The sequence below is a fragment of the Coregonus lavaretus genome, assembly GCF_964263955.1.
Source record: "Coregonus lavaretus genome assembly, chromosome: 20".
Taxonomy (NCBI): Eukaryota; Metazoa; Chordata; class Actinopteri; order Salmoniformes; family Salmonidae; genus Coregonus; species Coregonus lavaretus.
Window position 1 is genome coordinate 27,520,197 of NC_140007.1, and position 24,455 is coordinate 27,544,651.

At 42.8% G+C, this 24,455-nt stretch overlaps 1 protein-coding gene and 1 pseudogene across 3 annotated transcripts in view; one reads left to right on the forward strand and one right to left on the reverse strand.

Annotated features, from left to right (window-relative positions):
- The window catches only part of LOC311147482 (vitamin D3 receptor A), a 95,160-nt gene extending 83,006 nt beyond the window's left edge, over positions 1-12,154 (reverse strand). Inside the window, exons 1-2 of one of the 2 annotated variants that reach the window (XM_084184206.1) lie at positions 12,073-12,154; positions 11,449-11,589 (exon numbers count right to left, since the gene is read on the reverse strand). The gene's annotated coding sequence lies outside the window, so the exon portion shown is untranslated. Of the gene's footprint in view, positions 1-268; positions 329-11,448; positions 11,590-12,072 lie in introns of those variants that run through there. The other variant, XM_084184208.1, reaches the window with a different exon arrangement.
- Positions 12,155-14,471: 2,317 nt separating this feature from the next.
- On the forward strand, positions 14,472-15,504 carry LOC311148101 (putative nuclease HARBI1; annotated as a pseudogene). Its single transcript has one exon. The product of its transcript is annotated as a putative nuclease HARBI1 (transcript).
- Positions 15,505-24,455: the final 8,951 nt, after the last annotated feature.

The window sequence follows — 24,455 nt, forward strand, 5'->3', positions numbered from 1 at the left end:
GAGCTACGCTCCACTCCAGAACCAAACACAGACGCTTCCAAGGACAAGAACACCAGGAAAACAGACGGAAACACAGAGCGAGAGAGAGAAAAACGTTTCAACAAGCTACCTCATATTACACACCTCCGTTTGAGACAGACGCCAAAATGAAAACAGAACCATTCAAAACAGGAGGAGAGAAGAGGAGACAGGAGTGCAAGGAAAAGGGAGAGAGTGTGGAGAAGAACACTTCAAGCCAAACATGCTCAGTCCTGTTCCATGGGCTTACCCCCGTGTTCTGTATTCACAGGAGTCAGCAGCTCTTCTGTGCAGTAGTGGCGGTGGTGAGGATGAGGAGGGGTGGGGTGTGGGGTCTGGGGGGCACATGACTAGGACACAAACAGGAAGGGGAGGGGCTGCAGTGGGGGGCTTGTTGTCTCTCAACCAATCCTATCCAGTGGACTCGGTTTACACCCCGTCCCTCCCTGATCCACTCGACCCATGAGCTGCAGCAGTAGCTGCGGATAGAGGAGGGAGGAGAGCGAGAGGAGTGGATACCCCCCTTGCGCTGGGCCTCTCTGTGAGGACAACCGGTCAGAGAGAGAGCTCAGACCAGAGTCCTTTACAAAACACAGCCCCTCCCTACTGCTATGCTCTCTCCGAGTCCAGGGATCATACACTGCACAGGACAAAAGCCTGTGAATACCTGCACTGCAGGCCCCAAGGATACACTTTACACAGCAGCACATCAACACTACCCATTAAGGCTTAGTGAGCAGTAGTAGCACTAGGAGCAAATGTTATTGTAGCAGTAAAAACATTAAGGTTAAGGTAGTTAAACTATTGTAATTGAGTAGCCAAAATTCAAAAATCTAAAGTAATCCTTGTTCTCTGGTAACTTTAATTCCATGTTGTATGCACCGTGCAAGGCCTTTACAATTGATCGAGCCACCCATTTACATTTTTTGAAAGTCAAAGTCCTCTCCAAGAGCTGTTTTGTGAAGGCTTAAATTGTTCTCAGTGGAGTACTTCAACTTGTAGTTCTCTTGTCATCATTGAATGCTAGCACAGGATTAACCAGCCATGCGGCTTCTGTCAACGTGCTTGGAGACAAACAGTGTCAAGGTGTCCAGATCAGTCACAGCAAGCCGCCTGGCTTGCCTGTTACAAACATTGGCCGTCCCTGGGGATATCACAAAGCCCCTTAGGCCAAGGCCTAATCACAAAACTATAACATCAGCACTTTTTCTAAAGGCCTGAATTATACCTACACTTATTTTGTTCCGTTGCAATTACTCTCATGTGGAAACCATTAGCAATTTTTTCAAAGTAATCCACTACTCAGGCTGCAAGGCTACTGGAGTGTAGTGATTTAACAACAGTTAAACACTTATGCGTAAACTGCATCTTCAAGGAAAATAGTGAAAGACAGTGAGGCAAAGGGTAATAATGAACTAATAATGGCATGGATCTCTAATCATAGTTTTTTAAACAATTGTAATATTGTTGAATGATCTCCCTCGTGTCACTCATAGCTGGGTGGTCCTACCCAATGCGCAAGGGGCCCTCCAGCACAGCAAGTTATTCATTTGCAATGTGTGGTTGGGGGAACACAACGAATGATACACCTTCAGTTCTGATACACCTTCAGTACACAAAATATTTCACAAGACTTGCCCATCTGGGAGCCGTCAAGAGAAAACTCACTGTCTGTACAGCAACACTTGTGCACTCACACCAAAAGCCAGGGAATTGCTGTAGACCAGCAATAGCCAAGATATTCTGGTCCTCTGTAGCTCAATTGGTAGAGCATGGCGCTTGTAACGCCAGGGTAGTGGGTTCGATCCCCGGGACCACCCATACGTAAAAATTTATGCACACATGACTGTAAGTCGCTTTGGATAAAAGTGTCTGCTAAATGGCATATTATTATTAATTTCACCTTTATTTAACCAGGTAAGCCAGTTGAGAACAAGTTCTCATTTACAACTGCGACCTGGCCAAGATAAAGCAAAGCAGTGCGATAAAAACAACAACACAGAGTTACATATGGGGTAAAAAAAAAAACATAAAGTCAAAAATACAACAGAAAATATACATACAGTGTGTGCAAATGTAGCAAGTTATGGAGGTAAGGCAATAAATAGGCCACAGAGCAAAATAATTACAATTTAGTATTAACACTGGAATGATAGATGTGAAAGAGATGATGTGCAAATAGAGATACTGGGGTGCAAATTAGCAAAATTAATAACAATATGGGGAGGAGGTAGTTGGGTGGGCTAATTTCAAATGGGCTGTGTACAGGTGCAGTGATCGGTAAGGTGCTCTGACAACTGATGCTTAAAGTTATTGAGGGAGATAAGAGTCTCCAGCTTCAGAGATTTTTGCAGTTCGTTCCAGTCATTTGCAGCAGAGAACTGGAAGGAATGGCGGCCAAAGGAGGTGTTGGCTTTGGGGATGACCAGTGAGATATACCTGCTGGAGCGCATACTACAGGTGGGTGTTGCTATGGTGATCAATGAGCTAAGATAAGGCAGGGATTTGCCTAGCAGTGATTTATAGATGACCTGGAGCCAGTGGGTTTGGCGACGAATATGTAGTGAGGACCAGCCAACAAGAGCGTACAGGTCACAGTGGTGGGTAGTATATGGGGCTTTGGTGACAAAACGGATGGCACTGTGATATACTACATCCAATTTGCTGAGTAGAGTGTTGGAGGCTATTTTGTAAATGACATCGCTGAAGTCAAGGATCGGTAGGATAGTCAGTTTTACGAGGGCATGTTTGGCAGCATGAGTGAAGGAGGCTTTGTTTTGCGAAATAGGAAGCCGATTCTAGATTTCATTTTGGATTGGAGATGCTTAATGTGAGTCTGGAAGGATAGTTTACAGTCTAACCAGACACCTAGGTATTTGTAGTTGTCCACATACTCTAGGTCAGACCCGCCGAGAGTAGTGATTCTAGTCGGGTGGGCGGGTGCCAGCAGCGTTCGATTGAAAAGCATGCATTTAGTTTTACTAGTGTTTAAGAGCAGTTGGAGGCTACTGAAGGAGTGTTGTATGGCATTGAAGCTCGTTTGGAGGTTTGTTAACAGTGTCCAATGAAGGGCCAGATGTATACAAAATGGTGTCGTCTGCATAGAGGTGGATCTGAGAGTCACCAAAAGCAAGATTGACATCATTGATATACACTCAGAAAATAGTCGGCCCGAGAATTGAACCCTGAGGCATCCCCATAGAGACTGCCATAGGTTCAGACAACAGGCCCTCCGATTTGACACATTGAACTCTATCTGAGAAGTAGTTGGTGAACCAGGCGAGGCAGTCATTTGAGAAACCAAGGCTATTTAGTCTGCCAATAAGAATGCGGTGGTTGACAGAGTCGAAAGCCTTGGCCAGGTCGACGAAGACGGCTGCACAGTACTGTCTATTATGGATTGCGACTATAATATTGTTTAGGACCTTGAGCGTGGCTGAGGTGCACCCATGACCAGCTCAGAAACCGGATTGCATAGCGGAGAAGGTACGGTGGGATTCGAAATGGTCGATGATCTGTTTGTTAACTTGGCTTTCAAAAACTTTTGAAAGGCAGGGCAGGATGGATATAGGTCTGTAACAGTTTGGATCTAGAGTGTCACCCCCTTTGAAGAGGGGGATGACCGCGGCAGCTTTCCAATCTCTGGGGATCTCAGACGTTACGAAAGAGAGGTTGAAAGGGCTAGTAATAGGGGTTGCGACAATTTTGGCGGCTAATTTTAGAACGAAAGGGTCCAGATTGTCTAGCACAGATGATTTGTAGGGGTCCAGATTTTGCAGCTCTTTCAGAACATCAGCTGTCTGAATTTGTGTGAAGGAGAAGCGGGGGGGGCATGGGCAAGTTGGAGCGGAGGGTGCAGAGCTGGTGGCCGGGGTAGTGGTAGCCAGGTGGAAAGCATGGCCATCCGTAGCAACATGCTTGTTGAAATTCTCGATTATTGTAGATTTATCTGTGGTGATAGTGTTTCCTAGCCTCAGTGCAGTGGGCAGCTGGGAGGAGGTGCTCTTATTCTCCATGGACTTTAGTGTCCCAAACCTTTTTGGAGTTAGTGCTACAGGATGCAAATTTCTGTTTCAAAAAGTTAGCCTTTGCTTTCCTAGCTGATTGTGTATATTGGTTCCTGACTTCCCTGAAAAGTTGCATATCGCGGGGGCTATTCGATGCTAATGCAGTACGCCACAGGATGTTTGTGCTGGTCAAGGGCAGTCAAGTCTGAGGAGAACCAGGGGCTATATCTGTTCTTATTTCTGAATTTTTTGAATGGGGCATGCTTATTTAAGATTTAAAAGTGCTTTCCTCTCAAGAACAACCAGGCATCCTCTACTGACAGAATGAGATCGATATCCATCCAGGATACCTGGGCCAGGTCAATTAGGAAGGCCTGCTCGCTAAAGTGTTTTAGGGAGCGTTTGACAGTGATGAGGGGTGGTCGTTTGACCGCGGACGCAGGCAATAAGGCAGTGATCGCTGAGATCCTGGTTGAAGACAGCGGAGGTGTATTTAGAGGGTAAGTTAGTCAGGATGATATCTATGAGGGTGCCCATGTTTACGGATTTAGGGTTGTACCTGGTAGGTTCGTTGATAATTTGTGTGAGATTGAGGGCATCTAGTTTGGATTGTAGGATGGCCAGGGTGATAAGCATATCCCAATTTAGGTCACCAAGCAGTACGAACTCTGAGGATAAATGGGGGGCAATCAATTCACATATGGTGTCCAGGGCACAGCTGGGGGCTGAGGGGGGTCTATAGCAAGCAGCAACAGTGAGAGACTTATTTCTGGAAAGGTGGATTTTTAGAAGTAGGAGCTCAAACTGTTTGGGCTCAGACCTGGATAGTATGATAGAGCTCTGCAGGCTCTCTCTACAGTAGATTGCAACTCCACCCCCTTTGGCAGTTCTATCTAGACGGAAAATGTTATAGTTGGGGATGGAAATTTCAGAATTTTTGGTGGCCTTCCTAAGCCAGGATTCAGACACTGCTAGAACATCAGGGTTGGCGGAGTGTGCTAACGCAGTGAATAACTCAAACTTAGGAAGGAGGCTTCTGGTGTTAACATGCAAAAAGCCAAGGCTTTTACGGTTACAGAAGTCAACAAATGATAGCTCCTGGGGAGTAGGAGTGATACTGGGGGCTGCAGGGCCTGGGTTAGCCTCTACATCACTAGAGGAACAAAGGAGGACTAGAATAAGGATACGGCTAAAGGCTTTAAGAACTGGTCTTCTAGTGCGTTGGGTGCAGACAATAAAGGGGGCAGTTCTCCGGGCGTTGTAGAATAGATCCAGGGCATTATGTACAGACAAGGATATGGAAGGAGATGAGTACAGTGGAGGTAAACCTAAGCGTTGGGTAACAATGAAAGAGATAGCATCACTGGAGGCACCGATTGAGCCGGTCTCCGCGTGTATGGGAGGTGGAACAAAGGAGCAATTTGAGGCAGTTTGAGAGGGACTTGGGGATCTACAGTGAAATTGTATAATAAGAACTAACTGGAACAGCAATAGGCAAGGCATATTGACATGGGAGAGAGGCATAAAGCAATCACAGGTGTTATTCGAGAGAGCTCAGACAACAACTGGTAATGGCGATGAAAGTTTGGGCTGAGGCTAAACAGAAACAGGACAGGGTACCGTGTAAAGGAACAGTCCAGCAGGCATCAGCTGTGCAGCTGAGTGATCATAAGGTCCAGTGAACAGCAATGGGAGTCCGAGAGCAGTTCGAATTGGTGCTACAGCACAGGCGATCAGGAAGCACGGCTGTTGAATTGCGTGTGCTAGCGGGCCGGGGCTAGCAGATGGATCTTCGTGGTCGTCGCAACGGGAAGCCTGTTGAAACCACAGACGATTACGTCGGCAGACCAGTCGTGATGGATCGGCAGGGCTCCGTGTCGACACTAGGAGGTCCCGTCCGGTTGACAGAGAGGTAGATAGCCGGGAGATGGGCCTGACTCGAGGCTAGCTCAAGGCTGATTAGCCAACCACAACATCCATTCGGTTGAAGCTAGCTAGTTGCAATGATCCGGTGTTAAAGGTTCAGTGATTCAATGATTCCGGCAGAAAATCCAATATACGCGCTGTGCAGACTGGCCGATAATAGTCCAGGCTAGAGCTGGCTGGTAGGTAGTGCAGGCCACGGACAATGGTGAAAAAACCCTGCTAACGGTGGCTAATAGCAAGTACCTAGTTAGCTGGCTACTCCCGTCCGGTAGACAGAGAGGTAGATAGCCGGGATATGGGCCTGGCTCGAGGCTAGGTCAAGGCTAACTGGTGCTTGCTTCGGGGGCAGTGGTGATTAGCCAACAGCAACATCCATTCGGTTGCGGCTAGCTGGTTGCGATCCAGTGTTAAGGTCCAGTGGTTCAGTTATTCCGGCAGAAAATCCAATGTTCTGGGTGGAAAAACCGCTAACGGTGGCTAATAGCAAGTAGCTAGTTAGCTGGCTAGCTAGTTTCAACTGGAGATTCTAGATAAAAGGTAAGTAAATAATAGAATCCGTTCCACATTGAGTGAGGCGGGTTGCAGGAAAGTATATTTAGTAGAAGGGTGAAAAGTGTGATAGGGGAATATATACAACAAAAGTTTTAAAAAAGGCTATTTACAAGGACACAAGAGTACACGACCGCAATGCTACGTCATCTTGGATAGTTCAACTTGGACATGTTTGTTAACAGTGTTGGAAACATTTCTGCTTGACAGTTTGTACTGCACTTTGAACTAACCAGCTACTAGGGCAGAACTCAGATGAGCTGGGAACACTTGCCTGAATGTGGGCCTATTATGTAGGGCCCTATAAAATCTGTGATGCGGAGAACGTGGACGGAATACAGACATTAAAATGGAATTCAACAATATTCAAAAATGTATTGTAACTTAGTAGGGAATCAACTAAATGTATTAATTTGCCCAAGTTTATCATAAAACATGAACAGAATGCATCAGTGATTTGTACTTCCTGCAACTGTCTGAAGAGGCATTGAGAATTCCCCGTTTAGGTATGTGCAGTGCACGAGTCTTCCACTTTGTGTAGCCGTTAGCGATGATGCTAATGAAAGTCTTCTGGCAGATGAAAAGGCTTTCCCAAAAACCTTCTCAATTAAATGTTAATTACAAAGTAGCCTATGCTTACTTGGCAGAATTATATGATTATTTGCATCAATCCAGTGGATATTTGTTTTGCAAACTCTACCATCACATAAAATCTCTTTGATAACATCTCTTGCCTACCGTTTGTAGATAAACAAAGATCATTGGCAGTGCTAAATCTTCTGGCTCTTTCTCTATCGAAGTGAACCGCTGTCCTGTTTTATCAGCACCGCCTCAGAAAAGCATGTAGTGCCTTACAATCTGACCACATCAAACAGCCCAACCATGCCAGCCAAGATATCTGCATGGTAATGGCTTCTGAAACAATACAATGACTAAATGTATTGAACTTCATTTGCACAAATTAAATCATAACACATGAACAAAATGCAACGGCACAGGAATGCCCTTCTGTCTGTGTGTGGTGCGTGCGCATGTCTACATGTGTAGCCGTTAGCGACGATGCTAATGATAACCATCTTCTGGTAGAGACGGAAAGGCTTTCCCAAAAACCTTCTCAATTAAATGTTAACTACAAACTAGCCTATAAATCCAGTGGCCATTTATTCTGCAAACTCTACAATCACATGAACTGAAACATTGCTAACCAAACAATGGTATCTTGCATTAAAGGGTAACTACACCCAAAAAGCAACATTTTAGATTTAGACCAGTGTCTACATATGTGAAAACCATCCAGGCTCTGTCGTAGCCTGCCGCGACCGGGAGACCCATGGGGCGGCGCACAATTGGCCCAGCGTCGTCCAGGGTAGGGGAGGGAATGGCCGGCAGGGATGTAGCTCAGTTGGTAGAGCATTGAGTTCGCAACGCCAGGGTTGTGGGTTCGATTCCCACAGGGGGCCAGTATGAAAAAATAAATATGTATGCACTCACTAACTGTAAGTCGCTCTGGATAAGAGCGTCTACTAAATGACTAAAATGTAAAACGGCACATTTCTAAGTTGTAGAAAAACATTTTACGTTAAAAAGTAACAGATGACATCAAAAGTTTAAACATTTTAAAAACAGTGATTTTCAAACACAGATTCGCAGTGATATGGGGGGGGGAAACTACCCTCCCTCTGGCTAGAAACACATTGCAGGTTTTGAAAATCATTGTTTTTCTTACTTTTAACCCTTGGCCCCTGCGGAAATCTAATTAACATAATTTAAAAAATCCCCATCGAAATCTGTCTAAGATAGAGATGTGTTTTTTGCATGGGCTGCGTCTCAATGCACCGCATCCGCTGATCACCCTTCCGAATCTGCGGTGAAAGGTGGCAGAGCTACAGCGGTGTTTGTAGCTTAGTGGTTAAGAGCATTGTGCCAGTAACCGAAAGGTCGCTGGTTCTAATCCCCGAGCCGACTAGGTGAAAAATCTGTCGATGTGCCCTTGAGCAAGGCACTTAACCCTAATTGCTCCTGTAAATCGCTCTGGATAAGAGTGTCTGCTAAATTACTAAAATGTAAATGTTTGTCAGACTATAGACTTCCCAGAACCAGTTTTAAAAAATGAATGGAAGTATATATGGAGAGTTTAGTGCCTAAAATAAGGGGATAAATAAAAAAAATCAAATAAACATTTTAGTTCTCTGATCTTTCTTATATCTCTCAGATATAGGACAGACACCAGGCCAAACTTCCTTTGGATTTTTTTGGGGACCCACATAGCTACTTTAGTGAGTAGGGTTACATGCACACAATAATGAGTATTGTGGATAATCAGATTAAAAGGGCGACTCAGACACTTTTCAACCTCATTTTCATTATCTCCAGCATCAAACTAGTGTCTACATATTAGAAAAAACGGAACATTTCTAAGTTGTAGATAAAAATGAAACGGTAAAAACCGTTAATATCAGAAGTTTAAACATTTTAAAAACAGTGATTTTCAAACACAGATTCGCAGTGATTTGGGGAGAAAGAAATACCCTCCCTCTGGCTAGAAACGCACTGCAGGTTTTGAAAATCATAGTTTTTCTTACTTTTAATCCTACCCTGTGATGTCAGAGAAGCATTTTTTTAGGAACTTTCTTATCTTTTTTTACCACAGATGACAGAAACGCACCGTTTCCACATATGTAGGACACTGGTTTGGTGCTGAGATAATGAAAATTAAGTTGAAGTGGCGGAGTTTCCCTTTAATATAATAGTTTGTTTAAAAACGTTTACATGCTTTGCAAGAATAACTATTTCCGTAATAATTATGTTTACATGGACACATGTGGCTACCCGATGGGACTTTTCGATTTGGAGTTCGGACATTTAAAGTTAGTCTTCTTCTACACGAGACGATCAGGACCAGAAAAGTCACAAAATCGTCTGTAAAAACAGAACCATTTCAGCTACAATCAAAAGATGAGACTCTCACGAACACAACAGGGTCGGTTGTTTTGCTCTACGACGTCCAAGCTTTACGGCAGTCATCTGAACTGTAACCCAGTACCGGGCTTTAAAAATGGCACAACGGGCATCTCTCTCAGATTTAGGAGACACGTCAAAACCTTATGATAAATCTTTTGACTGTCTGTTTTGCCATGTACAAATGTGTAATTCAATGTGTTTCTTTGGGCTATAGCAGTAAAAGCCTAAATCAATTTTTCTAATATTATAATTGTTTAAAGTCTGTGGTTGTTTTAGCTAAAAGTTCTTACAAATGTGAATTTCAGTAGGACCGCAGTTGTACAGGACAAACAGAATAGATTTCAGAATTGACATTTTTACAAGGATCGACTGATGGTGACTCAATAAGTACGTTTACAATAAGTACGTTTACACATTAGAAATTCAATATTAAACCGATTATGGCAGTAAGCAGATTATGCAATAATCACGTAAACACCATACTCTGCTTATCTTAAAAAGGTGCACTAGGCAGAAATCGCTCTGCCATTTCCAGGTTGCTAAAATTCTAATAGTTTGCCTAATTTCAGTCTGTGACAAAACAAGCAAAACAAGTGTAAAGAATCATTGTACCATCTAAACCGCTGTTAAATATATTTTCAATAACCCAAAATATTGTATTTTCAGCTTTTTGAAGCTGGTGTACAACACAGAAAATAAAAGATGCAAAAACAAAACTTAAGAACGGGAAGCATGAAATAGCGCACATTGTACAGATCTACATTTTTCTTAGACTTGCTTTCAATGAGAATGACAGATCGATAAGTCACATTTCTATGTGAATTTAGTCGGGTCCCCAAAACGTTACATATTGCAGCTTTAATATGCGTAATCTTTAGAAATTATTAGGACAAGCAATGACCTTTAAATCGGCGTACCAGCTGTGTATTTGATCTGCGCATGTGCTAGCACCTGCCGAGCGAGCCTCCCTATTCATCGTGAGTGAAGTGTGTTCGGAACTGAATGCATGCATCTTAGAAGTAGTTTGCACATACCAACTTTATATGTACAAACTCAGAATCGAATATGCTTAGCAAAAATAACATGTTAGCTGTGGTAGAACGTTTATTTTGATTGGCAGTTTTCTGCTAGTGCTGAGCGATTAACCGAAGACGCAGTTATTGTTTGGTTTTCAAACAACTAATAACAGTTGCTTCGTGAGGCATCTCTACCTGAAAACACATTATTGTAAGTCGCTTTGGATAAAAGCGTCTGCTAAATGGCATATTATTATTATTATTCTTTTCTAAGTGATTGCTAGTTGGTATTCAGCAGTCAAAAGTATGCCTAATTTATTTAGAAGAACTACAAAATAGTGATTTTGTCAGACAGCATAGGCATCAGATCTATAGAGATGAGATGACTTGAATGAAATAGTCAGCGAATAAAGCAAATATAATATACACAACTGAAATATTTGAATTAAGTAAAGTAATGTGAATAAATGGTTAATAAGTGATAAGCAGTAATGGGCGGTCACTACCATCCTGGGACTTTTATTAACCATTTTATTCTGTGTTGTTACAGCACTCAACCCACATAATGCATAGTGCATTTGCTATTTAAAAAATAATCGAACCGAAACCGAACCCAAAAAGCACTAGTCACTCAGCACTATTTTCTGCATTTATCAGATGTGTCCATGTAAAAATGATTATTAGGTTCTTCTTGCAACGTAAGTAAACGTTTTAATCGAACTATTATATTAAACTGACTATACAAAATAATCGCTTTTGTGGGCATGTAACCGCACTCAATGTTGTTGCTAGCAAATCCCGCGACCAGTTATCAAAACTCAACTCCGCCTCGACATGAGAAAGGAGTTGAGCGTTCCTCAGCTAGCTGCATCATAGTCCCCGCTGTTGTGGATGAATCGAGTTTAGTAACCAACGTTAGTTAACTAGCATTATGCAAAATGGCTAGATTGCTAAAAAAGCTATGTTCATACCTGATGTGGCATATCACGTTTCTTTACTTTGCTGGGAGGGTATCGGGACTGTTAAACTTGAAGCCAGGTCGAGAATTTTCCAAAAGGTTTGGTAGCTGGTGAACGTATTCTTCGTTCAATGGAAACTTTTCTGGTTTGAAACTGAAAGAAATGGCAATGGATCACACAAAGCTTACGTAACGGGTAACGGGCTAGGTATGAGTAAAGACGATAAATCAAACATTCAAAGCAACATTTATTATGCAGAACAAAATAGCTAGCTAGTTATCCAGCTGAATACTCTTAACGAGTAATATTGTAGCAAGATAGTTAGCCATATTAAGTAACTCGTAAAGTATTTAACAATACTATTCACCAACGTAACCAAATTAAACGCAGTAAAATTACATTAGTTAACTACATTGTCAGCATGTCAAAATATTAACAAGCTAGCTAGCTAAACTGCCGCGAGCTAGCCGCGCAGTTGCGATGAAAGCGTGCAGCGCTGCAAGAGCGGACCATTTTTTCAGTCTCAAACGCAACAAAACACATATTGCTAAAAGTCAGTGCATCATTATCAAATGTATTTAAAACATCTGTATGTTATAAAGACCAAATGGCAAGCTTATTAGTAAAACAACTTACATTAATCCGTACGGAGAGGCAAATCTTTAATCTATCCCTAAAAAGATACGACCACCACTTCTGCGTTGTCCCGCCCCATAGCTCAGTAGAAAGGCATGTCTATAAGTATATCACCGCAAGCAACCAATCATAACAAACGTGTAAGCATAGTCTCTCTTTTTATTGGACAGGAGCATGTCATCTGGTAGAATAGAACTCCTCTGAATGTATTGAAGACGACGCCCCCCTGCCATATAGGGGTGTGTCCTGACGTCATAGAAAACCAGCTAAGAGGTAAACAATTTGGCTGTTGTGAAGTTTGGAATTATGGAATTATGTGTATTTTGGGATTTCTGATAATGACTGAAAAGAGAATTGGAGAATGTTGTTGTTTTTCTACAGTGAGCTATAAATATATCGCGAGAAAGAGACATTAACAATTTGGATACAAAAATGTAAAGTGTTTCTGGTTATGAATTATACATTGTCAAATGCTGCATCAAAGCGTCTCTCTTCCTCTCGCTCTGCATTGAAAACGAATGCCACATCCCGAAGAGGAGGGGGATCAAGAGGTTAGGGAAACTGATTTTGTATGCAGCCCAGTGCTGTTGAGTTAGAGCTTAACTTGGGGACATGCCTTTCTGGAGACAGTCTGGAGGAATGACTGTCAGGCATCTTTGTCTGTCAGTGATCATGTGTGAGGCTGCGAGCTGAGCTTGGGTAGGTTGGTTTCACTTACAAATAATGGAGAATTTCCAGACCTTAAAACCAGAGCCACATCTTTGACCAGTAGGCGATTATAATTTTTTCCCGGAATAGCACCAAGTGGTTCCTCAAAGCCATATTGTGAACAGTAGGACACATGCTCACTCATCACTCATTGGAAAGGAGTGTTGTTGTAGAGTCACATGGGCCCCACTCTGACGGTTTCCTGCGTCCTGGGTGTGTCTCTCAAATCTAACCTACCAGAACTCTCCTCCGCACAAAGCACTTTGCAGATGGCAAGCTGTGTGTAGTGTGGAGGAGGGGGCTCAGTGTGTAACAGTGACAGCGTGAAGCTTTGTCTGCATACCTTGTGTGGGCGTATGCATGTGTGTGAATGTATAGGCGACGGTTAGTAGTCTAGTCTTTCAGCGTGCTCATACACACACAGCATGTGGGGCTGTGTGATGGAGTGTGTGAATCTGGCGTGAGCGCCATTGTGCTATGTGTAAATGTCTATGTGAGCATCTGTCTGGATATGTGGGTTGTGTGTGTAACAGAACAGGCATGTGTAATATTTTCCCTGTGCCTTTATGTGCCTGCGTCTGCACGTGCAGGAATCTAGGCCATCCCTGTGGCTTTGTGTCTGAGGGGCGGATCAGTGTATGTGGGGGTGTGTGGTGGTGCCTGGGTCAGGGGTGTGTCCACTGTGTAAACACAGTGCAACTGAGGAACAGGAGACACTCTCTCCCTCTCAAATTCCACCCCATGCTCACACCCCCTTCATACACTAGGCATCTTCTCTCCCGAATGCAGACTCCACTGGAACATTAACAAGCCACAAATTCTCTGGATTCACCTCCATTGGTGGAAATTCCCATTTGCCCAGTGCTCTTGATGGTGAGTGAAATGTGTATTAAAGGATGATGCACAAAGGACGTTTGCAATTTCTGTCCATCATGTTTACTGTTCTGCTTTTACTGTGTTCACCACAGGGGCACATATCCCAGACTGTCCTATTTAAAAAGCCCCAGAGTCACAGTGAGTCCAGCTGGAAAAGCAAATAAAAGCTCACTGACCAGGCCCATGACTCTATGAATGCAGTCTTGAACTTGAACACGTGGTGAATGTAGTAAGTTTAAAATGAATTGAAATAGAGGCTCTATCCGTTATAGAAGTAGGAATTTACCATATAATTATCAATGATATGACATATTCATAAATCATAACACTTATTGTGACCTCTTGCTGCATTATGTCTTATTTCCAAAAGCTGACTTCATTTTATACAGGCCTGTAGGTGGCTTGGGTGAGTTCCCAGCCCACTTAACCCAAAGGAAACGTTTGATAGACAATTTCCACTTATTTGAGGAACATTAACAAGCAGCAGCTTTGTCTGAAAAGGATGCACACCTACCTACGTATGACACTTCCTCTGAGATAAAGTATAGAGAAAAACAATACAACACAAATCATCCTGGTAATAATGTGAAAAAATACTGGTAACTGCCAAAATAAAGGAAAGACCAACATAAAGGGGTGGTTTTGCGGACACAGATTAAGCCTAATCCTAGACTAAATTGCACTTTTAAACTGGACTAACTGAAATGGCATTAATCTAGATCTAAGTGAAGGCTTGAATTAAACCTGGCCAGAGGCAGGTTTAACTTCAGATTAATGGATGTTGGCCCCCAGGTTGACCTTGGCAATAGAGGAAAATGGATTACCTGGACTATTTCAATGATGATCAAAGAGCACCACCAAGGCCAGACAGAAGGGCGGTTATAGACAGAAGTAACCCACTGAATGATTTTGATGAAATCAATTTCTGTGACAATATCCGTATGTACAAAGAAAATGCTCCTGACATAATTTGTTTGCTTGAGCCAAGGCTTTCATCTGACTCCTAGGGGAAGACCCATCCCTTCTTCCCTACAAGTACTGATCACCTTGAGGTTTTTGGCATCTGGAACCTTCCATCGTGAAACAGGAGATTTGTGTGGTGTAAGTGAACCGACTGTATGCAGAATAGTCCACAAAGTCTGCAATGCTATATGTGAACTGAAAGACAATTACATCAAGTTCCCTGATGCTGCTGCCCAAGCTAACTACAAGGTAGCGTTCTATGAATTTGGGAACTTCCCTGGAGTCATTGGCTGTATAGATGGATGTCATATTCCCATCAAGTGTCCCTCTACAGCAGATGCTGAGGAGTATAGGAATCGTAAAAACTGGTTCTCAATAAATGTACAGTGTGTACACTCCCAATATGCAGTTCTCCAACATTGTTGCATGTTGGAAAGGTGCAACTCATGAATCAAGGATTTTCCTAAACTCCTCTTTGTGTGCTCAGCTTGAAGGAGGACAACATAGTGGAATCATCCTTGGTGACTGTGGGTATGCACAGACCAACTTCTTGTTCACCCCTATCTTCATCGCTTAGGACCTGAGCAACAACGTTACAACCAAGCTGATATCGGCACCAGAGGTGTAGTGGAGCGCACGTTTGGTGTATGGAAGAGTCGTTTCCGGTGTCTCAGAAACACATTGCGCTTTCTATCAAGAAGATGCTGCATTGTCATAATTGCAACAGCAGTGTTTCACAATTACCTCAAACAGCATGGCTGCCTAGATCCTCGCATTGAAGATGAGGATGACCCAGATGTTCCCATGGTTGAGGCAGACAATGACAGAAATGGCCTAGCCTGCAGAGATGTTTTTGCTATGCAGCACTTCTCCCAACAAAGATAGCTCAGGTGATTGAAGCAAATAATAAACATGGATTGGTAACAAAAAGGTTTTGAATTCACAAATGGAAATATCGGGACCCCGAACTGGTGCTGGTTTGAGAAGAACATTGGTACTGCTGCTGCTTCATGTTTCTCTCCTCCTCCTTCATAGCCAACTCAACATGAAGGATTCACATCTTCATATCATGCTCTTCTTTTAAATACATTAGTTTGCGCTCATGAAATTCCATGGCCAGTTTCTCATGCATACTCAGCCTCTGTCTTTGGAACGGTTCCCCATCTGAACTGTCCAAATGGTCATCATCGGGGATACCTTCCAGTGTTTGCTGGCTATCAATGATCCCAGTCAACAAGTCCCCCAGCTCATCTGTCTCTGGTCTTACTGGGGTCCGCCACCAGTCTTGAAACACTCCCTACGAGCAACAGCATTTGTCTTCTTTCAGTTTATTTTTATATTTTTCCACAGGACCTTAGAAAGACAATATATAAATGATTTGTAATTATATATGATATTGTTACATTTCAAATGTATTATTATTTTTTCAATGATATCCAATTGGTAGTTACAGTCTTGTCCCATCGCTGCAACTCCCGTACGGACTCAGGAGAGGCGCAGGTCGAGAGTAATGCGTCCTCCGAAACACGACCCGCCAAGCCGCACTCCTTCTTGACACACTGCTCGCTTAACCCGGAAGCACCAATTAGTCAGAGGAAATACTGTACAGCTAGCAACCGAAGTCAGCGCGCATGTGCCCGGCCCGCCACAAGGAGTCGCTAGAGTGCGATGGGACAAGGACATCCCGGCCAGCCAAACCCTCCCCTAACCTGGACGACGCTGGGCCAATTGTGTGCCGTCTCACGGGTCTCCCGGTCGGCAGCCAGGGATCGAACCCGGGTCCGTAGTGACGCCTCTAGCACTGCAATGCAGTGCTTTAGACTGCTGCGCCACTCTTGTTACATTTCTGCCACAAATACATTTAGGCCCCACTGTGTTGTTACGCAAGAAAACTAACATTTCAAAGTGATTTGTAAAAGTGGGCCAACAATAAATACAGCATCATATCTGAAGTTATTGTAGCGTCCTTTTGTTTACTTTTTTACTTTATTAGAGTTCAATTCATTACAAATGGTAGTCCAGGCATTATCTTTCTTGTTTTCTGTTGATTAATCATGCTGTTTGTTCTCGATAATTGGGTGATTTGACACAATTCACTTCAAGAGGGTTTCTTCAAAAGTCAATGAAATTCTTTGAACGTTTTCTTTTACCTCCGTCCATTGTTTGGTTTAAGTGACTTGCTCCAATTCCACATAATGCTTATTTTTATTTAACTAGGAAAGTCAATTTTCAAATTCTTATTTACAATGATTGGCTACCATGGGGCAAAAGGCCTCCTGCGGGGAGGGGGGCTGGGATAAAACATTTAAATGTAGAACAAAACACACATCATGACGAGAGACACCTCAACACTACATAAAGAGAGATCTAAGACAACAACACAACATGGCAGCAACACATGACAACACAGAATGGTAGCAACACAACATGACAACAACACAGTAGCAACACAACATGGTAACAGCATAAACATGGTACAAACATTGTTAGGCACAGACAACAGCACGAAGGGCAAAAAGGTAGAGACAACAAATACATCACGCGAAGCACCCACAAGTGTCAGTAAGATTATGTATTAGTGTCCTATCCCTGATTTTTGAAGCATCCTCAGGTCAGCACCAAGTGCACATTGTTAATCTAATTAGGCTTCACAAAGATTAACTGGTTAGTCCTTATTTACCTTAGTCTGGGACACCCTAGTCTAGAACTAATTAATCTGAAGTTAAGGCCCCGTGTAGCTCAGTTGGTAGAGCATGGTGCTTGCAACGCCAGGGTTGTGGGTTCAATTCCCACGGGGGGGCCAGTATGAAAATATATGCACTCACTAACTAAGTCGCTCTGTATAAGAGCGTCTGCTAAATGACTCAAATGTAAATGTAAGCAAAGTCTCAGAAAGTAGAATTAGCCTAGTCCTGATTTAAATTAAACTCTGTCCGGGAAACCGCCCCCAAGTGTCTTAATAGGGCATTGGGCCACCACGAGCCAGAACAGCTTCAATGCGCTTTGGCATACATTTGACAAGTGTCTGGAACTCTATTGGGGGGATGTGACACCATTCTTTCATGAGAAATTCAATAATTTGGTTGATGGTGGTGGAAAACGCTGTCTCAGGCGCCGCTCCAGAATTTCCCATAAGTGTTCAATTAGGTTAAGATCTGGTGACTGAGACGGCCATGGCAAATGGTTTACATCGTTGTCATGCTCATCAAACCATTCAGTGACCCCTCGTGCCCTGTGGATGGGCAACTGGGCCTGCCCAGCATTTTTATACATGACCCTAAGCATGATGGGATATTAATTGCCTAGGAATTGCTCAGGAACCACACCTATGTGGAAGCATCTGCTTTCAATGTACTTTGTATCCCTCATTCACTCAAGTGTTTCCTTTATTTTGGCAGTTATAGTTGACATTTAGGGCTATATATCCAGCCAGCTGCTACATAAAGCCCATTTCATGAGTGTTGATTAATATTTTGTTCCAACTGTTAACCCACTACACATTGGGCCATATCAACAGAGCAACTGGAATATTATGTAATTGTTTTGTAGAACACCGGAATGTACAATGACGCAACATACTACGTGCAGGTTTCTTATTAACTGCAGTAAAATGACCGGTTGGATGAAAGGCATACAGAGAAGTGAGAGGGACAAAAAGAGGAGCAGCAGGAGTAAAGGAAAATAAGAGGAGAGAGAGGAGGTGGGACCACTCACAATGCACCAGAGAATGAGGAAAACAACAACAATGTGTGTATTACTAGAGAATCGAGGCACAGCAGAGAGTGAAAAGGAAGGAGGCATGTTGTACGGATGTTTAACACCAGTAAACTGCAGTCTCATCGCTCATCAGCCCCAGATCAATGTCAAGTGTTGCACAACAACCGGCCCTGGGAATAAAAACATCCCCCCCACCCTCATAGCCCTGGCTGTTCCGCCACCTCTGCCCCACTGGGCTCTGTGTGGAGATAAGGGAGGGGTTGGACACACAGGACAGCTCCATGCATGTGAGAACTACCCCAGATCAGAGGTTAAGGAGCACACAGAACATGTGACTGTCCCTGGAAAAACGTATAGCGAAGAGAACAAAAGAGAGAGCGGAAAGGAAAGAAACCTTAGTGTTTAAGTTCTCATTTTTTCTGTTTTGAATTGATTAACTGCAGTTTGTGCCCAGTGGGTTGTCACTTGGGTGTGGAGGTTGATATATACTGTATGTTTGCACATGTTCATATTAACATGCGTTGGCAGCACATGTTGATATACTGTAATTTTGTACTAGCTTTTTTCCATAGGGAATAAAATACATTGTTGACTGAAAGATGAAATGAAGGGTAATCAGGACATGTTTCAATGTTAATAAATAAAGACTTAAATATATTTTATGCAGGATATTTGTTGCACATTGAGTCTTGACGGTGTCCGGAAAACATTGGACCAACTTTTAATATTTCCCAATCGTTTGACCTCTGCCACACAGAGTAATGGGCGTGTGGAAAGAAATGGGCATACATTATCTCATGGGGTGCCCAGATTTGTTATGGGATTGCCTTGCCTGCCCGGGCACCCCCGTAACTCAAACCGCAGTTATGTCTTATTTTCTTCTAAAAACAACAGGTGCATACTCTGTACATGTTCAAATGTTTAGTAAACCAAATACTTTAACTTTGTCCCTTATACTACAGTGTGAGATTTGTGACACAGAAACAATAGAGTGGGATATCATCATCCTGTCAGCTGCACTTTCAGAAACACTGCAACAGCTGAGAAAAATGGTCTCATTACCACGGCACCATAGCCTCTCATAACTGTGATCATGGAACATCTGAATATGTCCTGAATGGGTGGTTTGATATGGCTCAGTTGAATAGAACAACGTTTAAACAGTAGTTATCAAGGCTTCAGGTGGAATAACACATAGTTGGTATCCAAGCTAGTTGCAGGACATGTTTGTTATTGTAGATGGTCGGCTCTTTTAACGGCCCTGATTTATGCAGATGAGATTATATGGTATAGTGAGCCATGTTCTCCTTAGGGTTGACTTATGATGAGGCATCACAGCATGTCATCCTGCTGGACCCTCAGAGGTCACCTACTCCCAACACTGTAGTCAGCTTCACATGTCTTGTTTTCTCCTGAGACTTCCTTCCTGCAGAGAAAGAGAGAGAATAGACGGAGGTGGGAAGGAAGAGTTGAGCTGCTACAGGAGGACTTTGGGTTGTCCGTTTGAGCCTGTGTTTGGATCCAATTTAAAAAAGCAAACATAAACTGGCAACCCATGTCCAACTACCCCCTTAGCCAGGGTTATACTTAGAAAATTACACACTTCCCTGCCAAACCCTGCTGACACTGCCCTTGAAAAGTACCAGGGAAAGATGAGACAAAGAGGTAAAATAAGAGGGCTCCCATCACAACTTGGCCGAACACATTCTGCTGTCTTATTTACCCCTGTTGTTTACAGCGCAGTAGAGAGAGATGGCCTCTTTGCCAAACCAGTGATGCAATGTGGACTCGTTCAATCTTTAAATGGCGGTTCGTAAAATAAGTAAACAGGCCTTGTGAAACTCTCCAGGCAACGCTATTAGCTTCTTGCCCGACATGAGTAAATGTTTGACTAACTGTGTGTCCCTCGTTGCTATTTATGTCACGGGGGCACTTTGGAGGTGGCCTCCTTATGACTGCGACCTACCAGAGTTCTGGCATAATTTGCAGTGCCCAAGTAGTAGGTCTTATGTAACAGACGTCGCAGATTAGCTCTCCCTTTTCCCTCCTCCAGGCGGCCACTGGCCTTTCCTTTTCCCTGTCTCTATCTCTCTCTCTTTCTCATCTTCTGACAACCTCCCCTTTACAGTGATTGCTAGCAATGTTTTGTGATAGTTTAGTTCCTTGGTAGACATATCTGTCAAACATGATCGTGTTTGCAAATTCTCTTAATTCGTTCAAATGTGTGTGAAATGGTCTCTTTCTTTCTTGTACTACACCTTTGATTCTCTATAGAGACTATAGTGTGTCTCTTGTTACAATTCACTATTTACAAAAGGCTAGATGAAACAAGAGCCAAATGCACAATGGCCACTTACTCAAAGGATGAGATTACAATGTCAACAACAAACAAACAATAAATCCAGCTGAATCTGATACCATATTATCTCCACCTCATGACACCGTACAGAAGCAAGAAAGGGCTCAAAGGCCTATGAAGTCCTCCAGGTATACATCACCATGACCGATTCACCCATGATGAAAATAGATATGCATCCTCACACCCCGCTGGCCACATAGGCATGGTATATTTGACAAGAGCACTATTGAGACTATGCAACACAAATACTCCTCATTCATTCCTGAAGCCTGGCTTGCAATAAATCTGTAAAGCTGTTGCGTTTGCTCTCGACCTGACTTGACATAGCTAACATTCTAAGTCCACAAACTGTTCCCTGTACCAAAATCCCACAAAAATGATTGTTTTTGTTTGCTCTATTGAGGTGTGGCCAGAGAGAGAGAGAGAGAGAAAGGGAGAGAGAACGAGAGGGAGGAGAGAGGGGAATGAAAAAGTACATCATTCATTACCATCCGCAATTTGAACATGAACTCTTTATGAAGCTCCATCCCAATTTGAGATTCTCTGGACAGCAATTACAGTTGCATGGCCTTGTCTAAGGACATTGTTAGTCGCTGGCAGTTCACTGACGTGTGATTAATCTACAGTAAGTGTATGTCTAAGTACATTAAATAAATATAAAAGTCTTCACTACAAATAAATGTATACCTTGGGAATAGACCTGAAGGTTTCTGACAGAAAGCCATTCATCCTGCAAATGTAAACACTGTGTTTCTATGGCTGCGTTTAGACAGGAAGCCCAATTCTGATCTTTTTTCACTAATTGGTCGTTTGAGCAACCAGATCAGCTCTGAAAAAGAGCTGATGTGAAAAGACCTGATGTGATTGGTCAAAAGACCAATTATTGGAGAAAATATCAGAATTGGGCTGCCTGTCTAAACGCAGCCTATGTCATCTGCTTATGGTCCATTGTGGAATTGGTTTGCCGTGTCTGATTGTCTTATTGTGAGTCTGAGGGCTTTGTAAGAGCCCTGGGATTCCAAGGTGTCAGCTGTGGAGGCAGGTCAAGACAGCTCTGTTCTGGTTAATCAAATGGATGAGAGGACACAGTACCAATACACACTTAACATGTCCAGCATCCCGATGACGGGTTGGAAATGAAGATTAGCAAAGGGTCTAGTAGGAGGTGCCAATTAGGCAAAAATGTTGATTAACACTCATCAGGGTCTTGATAGTCTGGATTAAGGATCATCTCAGGTAAATGGCTTCATTAGTCAAATTTGCATCCTCAATTTAGAAATATTTTACATGTTAACATGTTCCATCTAAAAAGTTATATTCAACACCTCTGATGCACAGGTGATAGTAAATATCTATATGTTATGAAGACTGTAGATGTCTCCTGTAAAGATTCAAATTGACAGAGACATGCAGTAATTGATTTCTGGTCACGTTGCTACTTCCGTGGCTGCGTTTACATAAAGTAGGCAGCCCAATTCTGATATTTTTCCACTTATTTAACTTTTGACCAATCACATCAGATCTTTTCACATCAAGATGTTTTTCAGCACTGATCTGATTGGTCAAAAGACGAATTAGTGGAAAAAAATATCAGAATGTGGTTGACCTTGATGGTGGATTGTGAAGAGGTTAAATACGTTTGGGTGGTATGGACACGCACACCGCACGCACACAAGTATAGGAGGATTGTCATGACGGTGTACATGGTAAGCCTTCGGCGGTATGCCCTCGTCCATCAAGGTAATGTATCCTTAATCCATTTTAGTGCCATGCTCATCTTCTAGTCTCTGTCTCATTTTTCCATAGGACAAAATGTTCTCTTCTAATTTATGTGGATGGAGTGAGATAAAATGATGCTATTATAACCCTCTAAATTGACACAACTGTTAGTGTTTTCTAGTATGACACATGACAGAGTTGAAGATCATCCTGTCATAACAAGAACATGCTGGATGGATGCTGTGAGTAAATCTTTAAGCTCTAGCGCTCTCTGGTGGTAGTAACCTAGACTCAGACTCATTTATAGTCATAGGAAACAAGGGAAAGGGAAAGTGGGATACCTATTCAGTTATACAACTGAATGCATTCAACTGAAATGTGTCTTCCACATTTAACCCAACAAGCTGCTATGATTGAGATATTCCCAAACAAGACACTTACTATAACACAACCTGATTATCTAGGGCAACATAGATTTGAAAGGATTCTGTTTACCTAATTTCTTAATGCTGACTGATGGGCATCCAGACAATATTTTGAGTTGGGGTCCCATAAAGGCTGAAGCATGGGCCCTATAATAAGCTGCCCTAGCCTGGTTGACCAGACAGATAGGCTATTGCTGCAATTGGATCAATATCTGTCTGGTCAACCCAGCTAATCTAAAGCTACCCAAATGGGACTCATCAAATGTTGTCCTTGAGCACTGGTCAATCCCATGGTAACCTAACGTAGCAGGCGTAAAAAGACACCTGAGTGGAGTCCCCACATCTGTTTTTTTAGGGGAAAATACTGTATCCCTAAAAACCGGAAACATCTGCTTTTATCCAACCCTGCAGAGAGTGATCCCATGGTAATGGTGGTATAAGGGCAGGTTTGCAGGTTGTGTTACCTATTATAGTCATGACAAAAACATTGAGTGAGGTGCCTTGTTTTCCATTGTCTCTCTGAGGGCCAGAGAGTGTGTGCACTCATAAACAGCTTGGAGCTCAACTAACTGTGAAATGGCGTGTTCTCTGAGTTTGTTTGACTATTCTTCCATTGCTAACATTCACTTCAAAGCTGATATAATATTTATATTGTTAATGGCAACACTTGCCAGATATAGGAGCAATGGCACTTAGGTGTGTGCTACAGGGACAGCACGTACCATCACTGGCAGGCCTATTCTGAAAAGTTATTGGTGTGTGTGTTTTGCAATGGCCTATAGGCATAGCCTGCTACTGTGCCCTAGAGAGGAAATAGGATGATGAATAATGGATTCAATCACTTTCACACCTCACTTCAAACATGGAGCTTTGGGTTTACAGCATTTATGTCATTGCACTGGTTATGCCTGGCCTGCAGAAACCATTGTTCATTTATTATAGACATGATGATTGGCATGTACCCATATGTGCACTGGCATCATGATATTCATATTTTGTATAGAAATAGCCTACAGTATTTTAGTTCAGACTCATTTTAATTCGTATAACAACTCTATCTTGCATAGCTATCTATTCACATTTGCAGTGCAAATTTAGCATGGAAGAGCTAAGCTAGCTATCTAGCTTGTTCGCATGCATAATCTTTGATATGGCTTACTGCTATTTAGCCAGCAGATCTGACCCCCTTGCTAACAGCTGCACTAGGGTCGGACAGCATTCCTGTGTAGATTAAGACACCTCGGAGCCGGCGCGAGATATGTCTCGGAAAACGTACCTCAATCCAGGGATGAGAAATGCATTGTACTCCGAATTGTCCCATTATCCCAACTGTTACACCAAGAAGATTGAATGACAGCACATTCGTTCAATCTTCTCAGTCGTTCAATCTTCTCAGTGCAACAGTTGGGATAATGGGACAATTCGGAGTACAATGCATTTCTCATCCCTGGATTGAGGTACGTTTTCCGAGATATATCTTGCACTGGCTCCGAGGTGTCTTAATCTACACAGGAATGCTGTCCGACCCTAGTGCAGCTTCACCAAAAAATGAAATTGTTAAAACATTTCTAACCTGTCTATCAATGGGTAACAGGGTTGGCATGTTATGCTCGACC